The following is a 19,598-nucleotide window of genomic DNA, read 5'->3' on the forward strand; positions in this document are numbered from 1 at the left end:
ATACTATATATACACTATATCAACATTTCCTCCTCTTTTCGCAAACTGATTTGCATTTTTGTATCTCCTTCTCACATTTCCATTCACAATACTCTGGTAATAGATACTTTGATGATGTTGTTTGCTTGCTTTCTGTTTGCTGAGCACAAAACACAGCAGTGCTTACTTGTAGGTCATATTATCTGATGCAAATAAAAAAAGGTAACACATAGTAAAATATAGAAATTCTGAATAAACAGTAAACATCTTTAATGTAACTTATTACTTAAAAATGTATACAAAAATGTTGAGTGTAAACCATTAAATATATGCACTTATTTCTACAGCCATGCTCAATGACATAGAATTTAATTATTATAAAATTATCATTCATACTCATGTTGTCTGTATTGGGGAATTAGAAGTAAAAATTCATTTAAAAATTCATTGCACAGAAAGAATTCCAGCCAGGGAAGAGTGGAGCGAGAACACATGAACAACAATGTAGACACCAAGGTCAGTGCAAAAGGAGGGGCAGGAGGTGCTCCAGACACCGGAGCTGTGACTCCTGCAGCCCGTGGTGCAGACCATGGTGGAGCAGCTGTGCCCCTGCAGCCCATGGAGGACCATCGGAGTGCAGAGACCCACCTGCAGCCCATGGAGAAGCCCATGTTGGAGCAGGTGGATGCATGAAGGAGGCTGTGACGCCATGGGAGGCCCAAGACGGAGCAGGGTCCTTCCAGGGACCTGCAGCCCATGGAGAGAGGAGCCCACTCTGGAGCAGGCTTTTCCCGGGTAGGACTTGTGGCCCCTGTGGGGGACCCATGCCAGTACAGCTCATTCGTGAAGGACTGCACCCCATAGAGGAGTGAACCACGGGAACAGCAGTTTGTGAAGAACTGTTGTCCGTGGGATAGACTCATGACGGAGAGGTCCATCAAGGACTGTCTTCAGTAGGAGGGACCCCACAGGATCAGGGGAAGGACTCCTCTCCCTGAGCAGCGGTAGAAACAACAACTGACCGTAAACCCCATTCCCTGTCCCCACTGGGGGAGGGGGAGAGAACATAAAGGAAGGAGGAGTGGGGGGAAGCTGTTTTTAAGATTATTTTACTTCTCACTCTTTGGCTCTGACCCTATTAGTAATAAATTCACTTTGAGTCTGTTTTGCCTGTGATGGTGATAAGTAACTGACATCTCCCAGCTCTTATGTCAACTCATGAATCCTTCACTGTTTTTTTGCTCTCCTTTGTCCAGTTGCATAGGGGAGTGAGAGAGCGGCTGTAGTGAGTACTGGTGCCCATCCAGGGTTAACCTACTACAATGCCCTATACAATTACACAATGCTAGTTATTATACTGAGCATAGTCAATGTAAGACAGGTATACACTTTCATGGTTTTGACATCAGTTAGGAGATTCAGAGAAAAAGTGTAAACAAAGAAAATAAGATGCAGGGAATGATTTAAATGTCAAACTTCAATTTTACTACTGTAGTGATGAGCAAGACAACTATCTACTACTCATGTCAAACACAAATATTTCATGACATTGCAACAATTTGGATTGACTGCTATTCAACCTCCCTTATAACTGAAACAAACTGTAAGTGTTTTCACTGGTGTTCCTGAAAACAAGGAAGACCTGAGCTACCACAAGTCTTAGTGCTTCAATGTCGTTTATCAGTTTCTTTTAGGAACTAGTTTCTTTCATTGAGATTAATAGTCTTGCTTGTCTCCCACCTTGTGCATTGTGACTTATGTCTGTCATACCTTCACCTGTTGCTACCAAATCTTAAACTAAACCTCAGAACCAAGAAAATAAAAAAATTATTTTTTTCCTACATATCATGGGATAAAAATTCTTGCCTGTCCTGTGGGACTGACTATTCTGGGACAGTAAAATGGAAGATGAAAAAGCCAAGTTCTGGCAGTTCCAATAATGAGTTAGCTCTCTAGCTCTCTAATCTAATGGCAATTCAGCAGTACTCTAAATATTATACAATCCTCCTATGTTATACTATCTTTCTCTTTATTTAATCTTTTGGTATAATAATTTCTTTCTCACTTCTCTCATATAATTTTTCTGTAAGTCATTATCACCTCCCTTAATTCCTTAAATTGTTCTGCTTCTAACTTTGATTTGATGCACTTCTAAGCTGGAACTAAACTGACATACTTAAAAGTTGGTTTTATGCCATTTCTGACTCCACTTTTTAACAAAGGGGAAAAGCAGATCTCTTCACCCTATTCAGTAAGATGGTTGTGAGAATAGATCTATATTGGGTTTATGTGGTAAGGTTTTGGTAGCAGACAGAGTACAGGAGTGGCTCTCAGTGAGAAGATGCCAGAAATTTGCCCTGTGTCTGAGAGAGCCAATGCCAGCCAGCTCTAAGACAGACTCACTGTCTGTACAAGGGTGAGCCCATCAGTGATGGTGGTAGTGTCTCTGGATTAATATATTTAAGAAGGGGGAAAATTTGCTGTGTGACAGCAAATGCAGCTGGAAATAGGAGTGAGAATATGCTAGAGAAATACACCTGCAACAACTCTGCAGACACCAAAGTCAGTGAAAAAGAAAGATGGGGAGGTCCTTCAGGCAACGGAGCAGAGATTCCCCTACAGCATGTGGTGAAGACCATGGTGAGGCAGGTTGTCCCCTGCAGCCCATGGTGGTCCACGGTGGAGCAGAGATCTTCCTACAGCCTGTGAAGGAACCCACTCTGGAGCACGCTCCTGGGCAGGACCTGTGCACCCATGGGAAGAGTACCCCACACTTCAGCAGGTTTGGTGGTGGGACTTGTGACCCAACGGGGGACCCATGTTGGAGCAGTCTGTTCCTGAAGGGACTCACTCTGGAACAGTTTCAGAGGAGTGGCCACCTATGGGAAGGACCCACATGGGAGAAATTCATGGAGGACTGTCTCCCATGAGTAGGCCCCCACACTGGAACAGAGTAAGAATATGAAGAATCCTCTCCCTGAGCAGGAAAGAGCAGCAGAGACAACGTGTAATGAGCTGACCACTGCTCCCATTCCTGTCTCCCTGTGCTGCTTGGGGGAGGAGGTAGAGAAATGAGGAGTAAAGTTTAGCCCAGGTAGAAGGGAGGCTTGGGGTGAAGTTGTTTAAAGATTTGATTTTATTTTTCATTATCCTACACTGATTTGATTGGTAATATACTAATTTCCCCCCAATCGAGTCTGCTTTGCCCATGACAGCAATTGGTGAGTGACCTCTCCCCTGTCTTTATATTAATTCATGAACTTCTCATTATATTTTCTCTCCCCTGTCCCACTGAGGAGGGGAGTGATAGAGTGGATTTAGTGGACACCTGACCTCCAGCCAAGGTCAACCTACCACAAGACCATTTTTTACCTGAAATAGCTACCATCAGTGATAACTGCATGTGAACTGTAGTCACACGACTCAGGCAAATTTAAAAAATCAACCTGAAAAAGGCTTTCTGGAAAAGTTGTTGCAGAATCTATAGAAAAAGATAGAATTTCCAGGTGATTTACCAGATACAGGTTGACTTCGTCACATGAACAATTATCCCTTGCATCTGAACATTTTATGCCAGAACAGGAGAATAATCTTTGTTGGATACCTAATGAAGCAGGTTTTTTACAGGGAACTGAAAAACAAAGAAAATATTGTGATTATTCTTGAACCAATAAATAGAAACATGGCAGAAATACCCTATTCTGATTATACCCATGATTTTGTTGACTTTACTTTCTGCCACTGCATACTTATTTCAGAGTACCGACTGTTGGGGGTTCAAAATCTCTTTCCCCGGTTGTAGCAGCCAGATCTGGTTTCATAAACACATGGGTATTTTTCAGCAATTTTTAGATATTGTTTTCCCTAATTGCATTGATTTACATTTATTCATGCTGAAGTTTACTTGAAAAAGCCTAGACTCATTCATGGAACTGGAGATTGCATTGTACACTCCTTTTGTCAGAGTGGTGATAGTGATGCTGGAATTACTGTTGTCTCACTGTAGCTCTTTTTAATAATAGGTTACACACATATTGGTCAGTAGTTCTGCACTTTCACATTTGATGGTTGCCAGATATCTCAGGCAGACTTGATGACTTACTGTTAACTAACTTTTCTGTTTGATCAAATGCTTTCTACATATTTCAAACTGATCTAGCTTCTCTGAGCTACCTTATAAAAAGGGTATGACAGCTGTGGGAATATACCCAACAAAAGGTCCTACAGATCCTTTCTTCTCTGGACTTTGAATCTCCAACTGCCATTTCTGCAGTCGAGCAGTTGAAAGAATTATTACTTGTAAGCTATTATGAACCACTGTCTGATTCAAATTGAAATTCCCTTTAAACTACAAAAATGGAACATAGCTGAGTTCTTTTTAGTCAGGTTTTTTTGTTTGTTTGTTTGTTTTGTTCTGTTTTTAATTTGGAAAAATAATACAAGCATTCTTTAACATATTCTAGAGCTTCATCTTTTGAAAACTCTACACTACTGCTTTGCTCATTAACCATCCACATTCATCTCCTTTAGAATGACACTTGATAAAGATATTTCCACTAATCTTCAAAAAATGCCCAGCAAAAAGGTTTTCAGAGCTGAAGACCATACAAATATTATTGTAATTTAAAAAATAAAAAATTTAATGGTTGTTATAATTCCTTCGTCTCTGTGAATTTAACAGTTAATTATTTTTTTAATTATAATGCAGTGGTAATAACTGGGAAAAAAAATGTTTTTCTATGAGAACTACGATTCATAATTAGATGTTATAGACAGAGTTCTTTCAATACTGCTATATATTAAAGGATTCCAGAACTTGATTTTTTTTTTAGTTGAAAGTTTTGCTATGGGATTACAGGAAGTTAAGCTGTTTTCTTGAGCAAGTGCTTCCACTATGATAAGAAGTACAACATTGCAACTTGGGTTCTACCTATATCATAAAGGAGGTAAGTTGAATAACACTGGTCAAGCAATTCCTTTGTAGCTCACTCTACACATCTCTGAAAGACAGAAAAGTTACTGTTTTTCTGTATAAAGCACATAGATTCTAATAGAAGAGTACTGTGAGTACTGAGAGACCCAAATGGAAACACAGGAAACGTGGTCCTGTAGCACTAATGTTGGCCAAGACAGCTTAAGCTTTGTGTATTATATCAAGTTGTTTCTCATTGTTGATAAAATTTAAAATCTGCTGCAAATCATATATATGTATATATATATATATACTCATGAGACTAATTCTACTTACTTCAGCTTAAAAACAGGGAATGAGAAGATATGTTTTCTTATCATGTAATTTTTATACTATGCATGAAGAAATGTGAAATAAATATTCATGAAATAATAATTTTCATATAATTTATACCAGAACATATTCAACTAAAAGCAAAGGAACATCATGCAGTAAAATGTCATATTTTGTATCTAAAGTAATATCATAAATGTCAGAATTTTTTTTTTATTTGTCCTTTTATTTTATGCAGCTGGAAACCTGAATAGTGTGGTTTAGGTTGACCTTGTTTCACTGTTGTTCCAAGATACCTTGTTAAAATTACTCTTTTAAATTTGTGTTTGCACATTCTGTCATGTACATTTTCCCTACATAGAGCTATACTTCCAGGTGAACCTTCTTCAGTTTACCATCTGTTAAATGCTTGGATTCAAATATAAATGTTGGCATTTGTGCCCTATTGTGCCAAGCATGCATACATTTTTCAAAGGTTAGAGTCTTGTGTATGTTCTAACTTTGGAGAGAATGTTATTTTGTTATGTTAACTACTTGCTTTCTGGAAACACCCTTTTTGTAAAAAAAATGTTACGATACTGAAGAATTATTAAAGCTTGCCAAGCTGACAAGTACATGTCAAAAATAACACCTCTCTAAAAATTGTTCCTTGTCTTGCTTCACATCAATCAGAATTGCAGAAGCTTCAGAGGAATGATATTAATAAAATTCTCCATTAGAATAAATAAATAAATGTATGTGAGGTGCACCTGGTTTTACAGACTTGTTTACATAGAGAACAGCAATCTTCATTTTCTGTCCTAGTAATCTACCTCATCTGTTTTTTTCTTGTGTACAATGTTTTTCTCTGTTATGAATAAATGATGGTCTTAATAAATACTATGTAATATTAAAGAAACTTACTTTTGCAGTAAGCTAAAATATTATCTTTAAACTAATTCAACTCACTAATTGTTCATGTTTTCTGTTGACTTCACTTAACCAATAGAAGATTAGTAAAAATTTAACAGGAATTGCGAATATAAGGGATATATATACATTTGTGTATTTTTAATTTAGTTTATTTCCGAAACAACTTAATATCTTCTTGTTTGTTTATGTGTGTGTCCATGTAGTTAATAGCTTTTTAAATTTTGCACAAAAGTAACTTAGATCTTTTCAGTTGATATTGCTATGTTGTACAGATGTAGTTTTTAATCTTTGTGTATGACATCTGAATTAGACAGAGATGTAGAAGTCTCAAAAATATAACATTTCTAGAAATCTCATAAAAATAGATTTTGGCCTAGATGAGAGTCCTATTCAACATCCTGATTATGCACTATATGTTTTCATCAAAATCAATATTAAAGAAAACACAAGGAAAATAGCAATTGTGGCAGTTTCCTCCAAAGCAGGGCTGATGTAGTTATTTACTTTTTATGAATACAAGTATCTCATTCTTAACCACAGGTTTTGGATCCATTGACTAGTTTCATTCTAATGTGGCAGAATAATTAATATGTCTGAGATATTTACATTCCCAGAAATTTTACAGCAGGAGAAAAAAACCCTAATAACTTGTGATCTTGCTGGTTTCACAGCTGAACACAGCAGTCTGAATGTCTCTGACAGACACTGCAGATAGACACTGTGGGTATATGCAGCAAATGATAATGCAATTCAGTTAAGAAATCAATCAGCCAAGAGACACAAATGAATAGTAAACTAGCCTTCAGTAGATCTAGATCAAAACGTGACTTGTTTAGTATATGAAATAAAACACGTCTAAAATTTTCACTGCACATACTTAATAAAAGGATTCTTATTTTCTCATGGAGTATTCAACATGTTAAGGCTGCTGTAGCTGCTACAGTTCCTTTCCAATTTCTTCTTTAAAATTACAGTTTGTTGTGTTTTCTAATGTTTGAGACTCAGTAGTCTCAAAGAAAACATCTTCCCTGTTATTTATCTCAGTGTCTATAATCAGCTGGAATGTCACATGTGAGAACTTCTGGGCACTTGGCAAGGTATAAATTCTCCATGCCTATGAGTTTGGAATCATAGAATCATAGAATATCTCTAGTTGGAAGGAACCCATAAAGATCATTGAGTCCAAATCCTTGATCTTTACAAACCCACCTAGAACTAAAACGTGTGACTAAGAGCGTCATCCAGACACTACTTGAACATGAACAGGCTTGGTGCCATGAGCACTTCCCTGAGGAGCCTCTTCCATTGATTGACCACCTCTCAGTGAAGAACTTTTTCCTCCAGTCTTGCCATTACGCATCTTCCTATGTCCTATTGCTGCTCACCAGAGACAGATCAACCCCTCCTCCTCCACTGCCCCCCTTGAGGAAGCTGCAGACGGCAACAAGGGCATCCCTAAGCCTTTCTTGTACAAAATGAACAAAACAAGTGACTAAACTAACCTATTTCTTTTGTGGTCCAAAAAGTGGTAAACGATAACCTATCAAGTATTCTGGAAAGAAAAAATGTGTTTAAACTTTATTTCATAGACTAATAGAAGATTTTTGCGGGCATAGATGTTGGGAACACAAGTTTCTATTATACCACAATTTTTATTTCAGAAGTTGTGCAGGACATCTAAATTACATTTATCTTTCAAGGAATTAATATTGTCTAGATTTTTAAAAATTTTTAATTTATTTATTTAGGGAGGGAGAATGGGTAATAAGAGAAAATTGGAGCTTTGGAGACATAAATTTGATTCCCAGCTGTGTCATTCTATGCAGTCTTAGGTAAGTCATCTAATTCACTATATCTTCACAGTAGTGCAGATTAAACAGGCTGTCAACATATGACCTAACCAAGAATAAGATGCAATGAAATAAAGAACAAAATGCTTTGGGCAGAGCTGAAAAATTTCCAGATTCAAATTAATGCTACAAAATGGGGAATTACTTGCTTCATCTATATTGCTAAATGACATCTTGGGGACCAATACACGGTCTTGAAGCCAGGAGTATAGACTAGCCCACAGAGAGTTTTCTTGGCAGCAAGTCCTTCTGAAACTGAGAGTTTGCATAAAAACTCTACAGCACTTGGGCCTCAATTTTCTCTGAGTCCCAAACTATCTCTAGGACTATCTTTTTTTTTGCTGTAGCCCATCAGAGTAGTGTTTCTGCAGCACGAACATAAGGCATATATTGCACACTTTGGTATGTGGTGGGAAGGTCCTTGGTTGTCCTTGAGGATGAAGAATCAGATACCAGTACTGGAGGATTTCATAGGATAGAGAGAAACATCCATATGTGTTCTTGTTCACAGTGACTTCTGGCAGCTGGTCCTCTGAAGAACTTTCCCCAGAATAACAATAGCACTTTGTTTTAGTTAGATTAGGGCAAACAGGACCAAGAAGAGAGTTAACATATAAACAATGTAGAAAGTCAGATGTCCATATCTTATTGAAGGCGGACAGGTTTGAAAGCCTACTGAGAAGAGTGGAATTTGGCCTCAGAAGTTATAAAAAGCCCTTAGAGTCCACAGAAGGGACTACAAACTGATTGCTTGAATTGAATCATTGAACAAAGAGATGCCTTGAAAGAACATGCTGCCCAGAAAGCCTGTGGAGGAAGTCTCCATTTTTGGAGACATTCAAAAGCCATCTGGGCATGGTCCTGGACAACTGGATGCAGGTGACCTTGCTTGAGCAGGGGAGTCTGACCAGATGACCTCCTGAGTCAAACCTGTGATTTGTGATTCTGTGAACACAGCTCCAGGACTTGCTACCTGAGTTTCTCACCAGCCCAGCTCCACATTTTGCTTGCAAGCCTAAGACAGATTTCAGCTGTTGATTGATTATTTTTTTTTCTAATCTAGTGAATTTAATCTCAGTAGTTAAAAATTATATCTGTCAATATATTTTGTCTCATACATAGATTATATTTGACTAGATAACAAGTTCTTAATTCAACTTTTCTCCCTTCGGATCTATAAACTTTTTCTATAGTCTTCATTAGTTTTAACTGATCTACATGACTGAGGTCAATTTTAAAATTTTATCACTTTGCTAGTTACTCTGTTTATTCTATTTGGTCTCCTATCTTTTAATCATTTTCTATGTTAAAACTGTACATTATTTCTTGGTACGTAAATGGCTTCCCTACTGACTTCTTCCGTGGGAAAAAAGATAAAGACCATATATAAAAATCAGTTCTCTGATCTTATGCTTCTTAATGTGGTATTCCATTATTTTTATCTCCATTTCTCTATAACTTTGTCCCTAAAGATTTTGGTGACTTAATAATACTTAGCAGTTTAAACAAAAAGAAAAAAATTCTTAGTTTTTGGTTTTCTATATTTAAACTGTTAAAATAACATAATATGTTTCTGATGTAAACATTTAGAAACTGAATGTGTTTGGATATGAAATAGCATATTTATCTTGTTTTTTCAATTAATCAACAGTTTCATTTGACTTCCATAAAAATCCTTGTGCTATTAAGTACAATGGTACAGTACCATCCAAGAATATCTGAAACAGTGACCACTGATATGGCAAGATAAAAAAGTTATGTGAGAGAAACTAAGTCATCAGTACTGATATCACTGAAGTATCTACAACTTAGAAGATAACATTTATTGGTCAACTGATTGTAGAATCTAACTTTAATGTCAAGTTCAGGGATGTACCTTTTCTCCGACTAATGAAATAATGAATCCTGATTTCTGTTTTCATTACTAGTTCAATTCTGATCAAAGTCATTTACAGTGAATAAATCAAAGTTAAACTAGGGGGCACTGCACTGCAATGCAATGCAGCTAAGTTTCTGGTCAAATAACAATCTCCTGTTGAAATAGGTAAAATGAGTGAGTACTTTCTTCATGTCATCTAGTAGGTTTTTCCACTAAGAGGGACATGCAGTGTAGATATTAAGTAAATATTTTATTGGCTATAATTAAATCACAAGTTACACCTATTTAGAGATGTTCACAAATATTTATCTGAAACTGCTTTTACGTTGTACCAGTGTCAAAAGTATTTCTGAAGATCCAAAGGATTACTATCTGAGCATTGCAGAAGATCACTTTCCAAAAGTAAATTTTGTGCTGCAGAGGAAAAGGGAGTAAATATAAAATGATGACCAACTGAGACTTATCTGGACAGAAAGGACATTGAGGTGCTGGAGCAGGTCCAGAGGAGGGTAACTAGGCTGGTAAAGGGACTCAAGCACAAGTCCTATGAGGAGAGGTTGCGGGAGCTGGGGCTGTTCAGCCTGGAGAAGAGGAGACTCAGGGGAGACCTCACCACTCTCTACAACTACCTGAAAAGAGGTTGTAGCCAGGTGGGGGTTGGTCTCTTTTTCCAGGCAACAGTCAGCAAGACGAGGGCATGGTCTCAAGTTGTGCCAAGGGAGGTTTAGGTTAGATATTAGAAATAATTTCTTTACAGAGAGGGTAATCCGACATTGGAATGGGCTGCCCAGGGAAGTAGTGGATTCTTTGTCCCTGGAGATTTTTAAAAAGAGACTGGATGTGGCACTTAGCGCCATGGTCTAGTAATTGCAGCGGTAGTGGATCAAGGGTTGAACTTGATGATCTCAGAGGTCCCTTCCAACCCAGCTGATTCCATGATTCTATGATTCTATGAAAAACACATAATTTTTCTTTTTCAGTGCACTGTCCTGTGCACTGTGTTATGTTTAGTATACCCTTGATAAAAGAAGTAGAGTAAAATCAATAGTGGTTGCTTCTAACAAAGTTTCCTTAAAAGAGCATTTGAATTTTCTGTTTATACATAAATTACTATCTTCAGATGGAGATAACTTTACTTATTTTCTCTTTCTTCACTGTTTTTATTTATTAAAGGTATCCGCTGTGTCACTTTGCTCTCAGGCGTTTCCAAAAAAAATATAAATGTAAGATATTTAAAACGTGGATACATGTTTTTATGATATATATGATTTAAGACACCAACAAGTATAATTGCTGTTTTACAGTGGAGCAAAGGGCTAGTGTAGTCTTTCAAGCGGAGTCAGATACTACCTCTTCCTCTGAAGAGGTGGAAGCTTGCCGTCAGTGCTCAGCATTGCCTTGCACAGTGAGGAAAGGGAAATGTTCAGTGAGAGTGCCTGTGGCTTTCTCGAATAGAACAGCAATGCAGAAAGGCAGGAGATACAAGATTGCTGCTTCCTTGAGGCTGCAGAAGAACTTTTGTATTAGCTCTTCTAAGGATTTTTCACATTATTTCTTGGTGTTTGCTGAGTTCCCAGAAGAGCTAATGAATTTGAGCGTGTGAATAATCTGGCTTCTTCAATTACTTTACTATTGCTAAAGCCTTGTGATATGTAGCCATAAATCTGCCTGTATATAGGACTTTTAGGCCTCTTTGTTTCTTCCAGAACATTTGCCTTGAAAAAGGCAGTTTCTTCTGAAGAAATGTGTCCTCTACCTCTTAAATACGCCTTTTATTTCTAATCTAAATCTCTGACCATTCAATATCATCTGTAGTACCTTTTCTTACCAATCTATAGTACATTTTGCCTGAATTGGGCACACGGTGCTTTAAATTTCAGTTCTAAATGATCTATCTAGGTATTAAAGTTGCATTTAAGCACTTTGTAGTGCTGGATAATTGATGTCTTAAGTTTCTACTGCCTTTTTACTAGTGGTTTCATAGAGTTCATTTGAAGGTAAAGCACCATCCGTGAGTGGTAATTGGGAGGTGTTGGCTGAGAGCTGAGCCTAATGTAATTCACAAATGTATTGCTCTGAAATTCTGAACACATTTTCCAGGGAGTTCTGCCAGGGTAACCAGTACATAGTCTTATATGGGTGCTAAGAAGTATGGCTATTACGTTATGTTAAAATTTCCATAGGTTAGAAGAACACAAATACATAATTCAGGAAATAGTAACTATTTCTCAGTTAAAAAATGGTGAGAGTTGCAATTTGCACAAACTGTGGCCACAGGAAACAAATGGGAAAATATTAATCCTTTTAAACAATTATAGACAGAAAATATCATGACATCTGTTGGTTGCATAACGGTACTCAAAGCCTGTTTAGGATGCATACATAATGCATTTTATACTATATTGATAGTCTATAACTATAACCCATTAAATATAATTATAATGTAGGAATTGCTACAGCACTGTATACATCTTGGTTATTATAAAAATGCTTTAGAGTTACTTTGGGAACTGCAATCTTTTTCTATTAATAACAGAAGTGTTGCAGAATGTTTTTCCTCTTACATTCTGCAGAGAATAAGTACATGTCCTGACAATAACCAAAAGGAAAAATCTGTCTCTCTGGAAGTGATACAGTTCTTCAATCTTAGACACCCAGTTTCTTTTCAGATGCCTTAGACTATCTGATACTTCTGTGTCAGGTTACTAACTATGATTCAAAGCCCCTGACTTTATGGAGTGGCAGATAGAGGCCAGACTGGATACAATGGGACACCTAAAATAACAAAACTTTTTCTATTAGTGGAACTTAACCCAACTGATTCATGCATAGGTTTCCCTATGCAGTGATCATTAGGCTAATGCACCTTGTTTCTCATGCTTTGCTGGTGACTCCATCTACTCAAAGAGACAGTTTAACCCGAAATGTTTGTGTTTAACCAGCTTCCTAAATACTTCTTTTAAAAATGTGGTTTTTTCCATGGTATAGAAAATCTGGTAGACTACTGCAAGAAGAATACCATATAGAAATAAATGGAGCTTGTTTTTTTGAGTTAGTAATCCCAGATATATCTTATTGTCTACCTGGAAACACTTGCTGATGTGAGATTTCTTACTTTTAATTTACCAGTTCTTACATATTACTACATTTTTAAATTTTACTACTGTCCCTCATGATAATTGCACTCAGAGAAGAACTGCATGATATAATGATAAAACGCCTGTTTACATTATATACTTTTGCAAACCTGACTATGAGAACAGCTGCATTAAAAAATTGGATCTCTTTCAGTACCTATGACAGTGGAAATCTACTTGTATATTCAATGTTCTAACAGTCACTTTTAATAGCACATTCCGTAACTTAAGTGTATTCACAATTTTATCCTGAAATGTTGTTCAGGTCCCCTATCTTGACTTTTTTTTACTGACACTACCAATAGCATTAAAATCATATCACAAAAATGGAGAAGAAGCAAAGAAATTGGCTAGTAGGAAAGATAATAAAGATGAAGTCAAGGCCTAGATCCTGCTCAGCAATATTTTGCCTTGGATTTTCTCTTAGTAAGCATGTACATGCAATGGGCATATGAAATCAAGTTTCCTCATCTCTTCCCCTTTGTTTTGGTTGAGAAAGAGCAGTAAGCGAGATCTGGAAAACTAAACAGCTGCTGATTTATGCAGCATCTGTCATGGGATGTTTACTAAGTCTGGCAAAAGCAGCAGATGCAAATTGTAGAGAATTTGCATTACGTACTCACAGAGGATAGGCAATCAGACTGTTGACTGGTAGACAGATGGCTAGAGACAGTACTAATCCAGAAAAGGCTTTCATTATGAATAGGTGTGCTTAGGATTGTGGGGCAAATATTTCATTAACTCCTCATGCTATTTTCTTTACATTGACAATTAAGGAGCCATTTGATTGAAGAAGAAAGAGAAAGAAGGAGACTAACTTTTAAAACTTCTCATTTAGACACAGGAGTTCCACAATTTTAGGAAAAAAAAGGTAGCTGTGTAGGCTTTCTAAGCAGGTCTTTTTAAGTTCGTTACTGTGAAATATTTCAGTAACTTTCCAGAGCTTGTACTCGCTAAGTTAAATAAATTAAAATTTCCCAATTTAGATTATTTGTGCTTTGCTTCTTTTGGATGCTGTATCCAAGGAATTTTGCTATACTCATACCTTTTTACTGAATTTTTACCTATCTATCCTATTCCACTGAAATTTCTAGGATTTTTCTCTTTGGTTGACAGATACAGAAAGATGTATCACATTTTGCACAGTGTGTTCCCTTAGATAACACTTTTTTTCACTGTGCCATCCCAGCACATTCTTTTAATGAAAAATTGGCTTCCTTAAACATTTTGTCATAAGCCAATCCCCGAAAAGCTGAGGGCAGCCTTCTCTGAAACCTTTGCCAAGATAAAAGTATGAAAGGGTCAGAGAAAAATCTCTGTAATGCTCACCGGGGGAAAATGAAACCTTTATTATGACAGAAAAAAAGAGTTATGGTTAGTAACAGTATGAATGCAATGAATCCATTGCCTTTATAGCGGCAGTTAAAGAACCATTGAGCTAATGTTGAAATTGTGGTATTTTACAGTGTTTTTGTTATGTTCCTTAAATACAGAATCATGGAATCAAAAAACTACTTGGTTGGAAGGGACACACAATCACAGAACAGTTAGGGTTGGAAGGGACCTCTGGATATCCTCTAGTCTACCTGCCTTGCTAAGGAAGGATCACCTAGAGCAGGTTACACAGGAATATATCCAGGTGGGTTTTGAATCTCTCCAGAGGGTTTTGAATCTCTCCATGACCTTGGTGGGCTGCCTGTTCCAGTGCTCCGCCACTTCTTCAATATGAAGAAGTTCTTCCTCAGGTTTAGGTGGAACTTGTGTTTTATTTTATGGCCATTACTCCTTGCTTTGTCATTGAGCACCACTGAAAAGAGTCTGGCACCATCTTCCTGACACCCACCTTTGAGATATCTATATGTGTTGATGAGATCTCCTCTCAGTCTTCTCTTCTCTAGACTAAACAGGCTCAGCTCCCTCAGTCTCTCCTCATAAGAGAGGTGCTCTAGACCCCTCATCATCTTTGTGGCCCTTCACTCAGCCCTCTCCAGGAGCTCCTTGTCTTTCTTGTGCTGAAGAGCCCAGAATTGGACAGAGTGTCCAGAAGTGGTTCACGAGGGCTGAGGGGGAGGATCACCTCCCTCGACCTGCTGGCCACACTCTTCCTGATAACTGTGAGACACTGGGTTATTATATTAATTATTAGCTCAGACCAGCGGGGAGGGGGGCAAGGGACAGGTCGAATTTCACAGAGCTGAGGCGATGCCCTGTCCCATACCCCAGCCCCTCAGAGCTGTCTTGGGCAGCCCCAGGGCAGCTGTCAGTCAAAAGCAACCAGGGAACACTGCCTATACCATATTCCTTGGAGCCCCTAATCCATCCCCAGAATGGCTGTCACTGGAAGTCCTGCCTGGGGGTGGGGGATATGGCTAAAAGGGACCGAAGCAAATAAAAGCAGCAACATGTGCTGTCCATGTTTGTTCGAGCACTCCATTTTCTGGACTCTTGGTAGCTGATCTTTGCTGGATCTAGGGGTAGTAGCTACAATTCTCTTTTCTCTTTCTTTCTTTACTTCTTCTTCTCCTAATCTCCCTTCTTAATATTTTGGGTAACTTAAGAGCTGGATGTGTTGGATTTTGCTGAGCTGTATGGGTTAGTATGTGCTAAGTCAATGCTTTATGGAGTGCTTGCTTTATTTTGGTTGAATGTTGCCCTTTAAAGTTTGCCAAGTTCCTTCATTTTCTAAAGTTTACCCATGAAAGTGTGTTATTTTACCTCCTGAGAAAATGTGTGCAGCATTTCTCCTTTACGCTCTCTCCTAAGGTTTTAAAAGAACTGAAGGCTCCCCTAATAAATTTGGTGGGCTAATTTTTGGAGCCTTGTATATTTTTAAAGTAAAACCCCTTCAATGAGCTTGGAGCCTGGGGTATTACAATGACCTTTAAAGATCATCTATCTATATCACGGATCAATCTAGGCCTTGGTAAAAAAGTCTCTCTCAACCTTTCTTATGAGCCTCTTTAAATACTGAAAGGCCACAATAAGGTCTCTCTAGAACCTTTTCCAGGCTGAACAATCTCAACTTTCTCAGCCTGTCCTCATAGGAGAGCTGTTCTACTCCTCTTATCATTTTCATGCCCCTCCTTTGCACACATTCTAACAAGTTCACGTCTTTCTTATGCTGGGGCCCACAGCTGGATGCAGAACTCCAGATGAGAATCACCTCTCACTCTGCTGGTCACATCTCTTTTTATGCAGCCCAGGATACAGTTGGCTTTCTGGTCTGAAAGCTCACGTTACCAGCTAATGTCCAATTTTTCATCCACCTGTATCCCCAAGTCCTTCTCTCCAGGGCTGCTCTCAATCCATTCATGACCCATATATCTCCAGTGCAGTGGAAAAAATGTTGGCGGAGGCAGTACCTAGGGCTTTATAGAAATCCAAATACATGACATCCATAGCTCTTCCTTTGTCCCTCCATCATAGAACACCAGATAATCAGGCATGATTTGCCACTGGTGAAGTAATATTGCCTGTCTCTAACCAATTCCTTCCTTCCAGGAGGATCTGTTCCATGATCTTTCTGGGCACAGAGATGAGGCTGACTGGTCATTAGTTTCCAGGGTCCTCTTCTTCACCCTTTTAAAAAATGATCATGATGTTTCCCTTCTTTGTTAGTGAAGACCTTGCCTGACTGCCATAACTTTTCAAATATGGTGGAATATGGCTTGACAACTGCATCAGCCAATTCCCTCATGACCCTCTGTTTAAATGAAGAAAGGCTGTGAGACTGGAGGTTGTCCAGCCTGGAGAAAGTGCTGGGGAGACCTTATTGTGGTCTTTTCAATATTCAAAGGGGGCTCATAAGAAAGATGAAACTTTTTTTCAAGGCCTGTAGTAATATGACAAGCGGTAATGGCTTTAAACTGAAAGAGGGTTGATTTAGACTAGATTTCCAAGAAGTTGAGGATGGCCTATCCCTATCTCAAGGTGAGATTGAATGGCATTTTGATCAATGTCATCTGTTGGAAGGTGTTTGTGTCCATTGCAAGTGGTACGGACTAGATGGTCTTTAAAAGTCTGTTCCAACCCAAACCATTCGATGATGTTCTGTATTTGTTTCTTCGTACTGGCATACATATTATAAACATTCTTGCATTTTACCTGAGTGAAGAAATAGATAATATCATTAAAGAAATTATAAATTTTGTAACATTATGTGCATTTTAATAGACTATCAACTATAGCACTGTTATAAAATGGAGAAAAGTAAATATTTCTGAAGTATGATTCAAACTGCCTCATTTGTTATGCTTTATTAAATGTGCCATGCTTTGTCTAAAACTGACTTTTGCCTAAGGAAGAAGTAGCACTCTATGATTGTTTGGTTAATTGTTTGGTTAATTTTTTTTCAGGTTTGATATTTTATTTTCTTTCCATTAAATAATAAGCAATATGCTAGCACTTTCTGAAAGCTAAAGGAATAAAATATGAAACTCTGTCATACCCTTTAATACTATTTATATTAAATACTTTATTAAAGTTTGGTGGACAGAAATTACAGATTGAGGAATGTAATTCATTTTGCCAAAGTCAACTTAAAGATGTTTATATTTGAGCTAGTTATTCATATTATCTTACAGTGAAGTGGAGACAATAGAGGACATGTGGAAATGTCTAATAGAAATCAGTAACTCTGCAAAACTAAATTAAAGTCTATGCATATAATAGAATATATAACTCATAATACTTCTCTATGTACTTGACTCAGGCTAGATCTCTAACTTATAAGCATATGTTGGTAGACAAGGTGACCCTTAGCCTTAGAAAGTTCCACAAGGACAAAAGAAGAAACCATTGCATTTCATACAGTTCATGCATTCCTTCTAATAGCTTTTGAAACTAATGAGTAACTTTGTGTTGACTGATAGGAATCACAAGAAATCTCATCCCTGAAAAATCCATAAAGGAAAAGATAATGAACACAACATGAATAACAATGTGAGTACTTTAAACTGCAGCATCATGCACTATATGCTCTGGCAGATGGACCAAAAACATCATTAATCATCATATTTAATTGAAAGTGTAATAAAAGCAGGTGATGAGCAAAGCAAACAGTATTTACACTTGTTAGCACTTAAATCACTTTCAAAACTGCAACAGTATGAAAAAATCATTGAAACATTCATCAAAAGCAGAATTCCATTTCCCTATCAATAGAAGGTACATAGGTATTTGCCTTTTAAAAGATAGTAATATTTAATTTCATGTATTTATTTCCCACCCCCGACTCTTTGCGAATACCAAATTTTGGGTATGCTATGTTATACACTGAAAAGTATTGCTTCGAAGAATCTATGTAAAGGTTAATTTTTCTGTGTGTGAAACTTGGGTTTCACCAAGTCAGATTTCATTCTATGTTACCAAATATGTATTTATGTACCGTGTGACACTAATCACCACTGCAGCCAACAGCAGCAGTGTTTTTCTATTACTCTCAGCAGGGGGGCATTCTATGCACTGAAAGAAATGTCTTAATCCTAAACAGTTTTATGTTAACTTTATGATTAATATGCAGTTCTACCTCATTTATTACGGAATTTTCACTGGCATTTGGGTGATGGATGCTGCTTATGCCTCATGTCTTCTAGTTCCTGTAGCTCCTGAATGATGAAGGTCAAATTCTTTAATTCTGTAGTAAGTCATGTAAAATTTTGTCAAAGGTCACAAAACTTAAAAGGAATAAGCCAGAGGTGGAAAAACAAAGCCTGGGGTTAAATCAAAATATGTCAAAGTTTCTCTTAGAAAACATATGTTTAATGTCATAAATAAAGATAAAAAAAGATTCCATTAACTACAAGTTCATTCCTATTGAAATATGTATCAAAGATGAAACTGCATTATTATTATATTTTCAGTTAAATTGAAGTTTTTTAGTGTGGTGAAGTTGATCAAGTTTAATTCAGACAAGACAGAAGGAGAATGAGTTTTGGAAAAAAATACAAAACAACCCATACCCAAAAAAAAAGTCAGTCTGGTTATAAAGTTCTTTCTCTGGTGGAGAGCTTTAAGATACCATAGTACAAGAATTAGATGTTTTTGATTGTTTGATACAAAAATGAGATTAAAAAATTAACAGTGCAGTGGTATATTCATGCTTTTAGTAAGTAATAGAAGAGCTGGACATGAGAAAATAGCTGAGGAGGAGAGGCCAGGGTTGTCTGACTACAGAAAATTGTCAATTTAACATGAATATACAACAAATGATCCTACAATGTATCTGAAAATGTATTTCTACTAGGAACAGTATGTTTAATGAAAAGTTAATGAGTTCTCATCTGGAGCATCAAGTCAATTCTTTTTTCACTGTTGTGTGCTCTTAAGCAGTTTTAGTTGCAGAAAAAGGATATTAATAGTATAAGCACCATCCAGGTTCTCCCTGGAGCTCATGGAAGTAGATGTCTGAGATCAATTAATCATAAAATTTTAATCATAAAAGTAAACAACTGGCCTAGTTTAGATATCTAATATTCACTGGCTAAATGTATATGAGAGAAATATCTGATCATAATTAAGATAGATTAATTCAAAGAGTTGCAAAAAAAAATTTCAATAAAATGACGTGGAGGACTAACAGTCTTTTAATGAAAAAA

Source organism: Neopelma chrysocephalum, unplaced genomic scaffold (genome assembly GCF_003984885.1).
Source record: "Neopelma chrysocephalum unplaced genomic scaffold, ASM398488v2 Primary Assembly neopelma1_43, whole genome shotgun sequence".
Taxonomy (NCBI): Eukaryota; Metazoa; Chordata; class Aves; order Passeriformes; family Pipridae; genus Neopelma; species Neopelma chrysocephalum.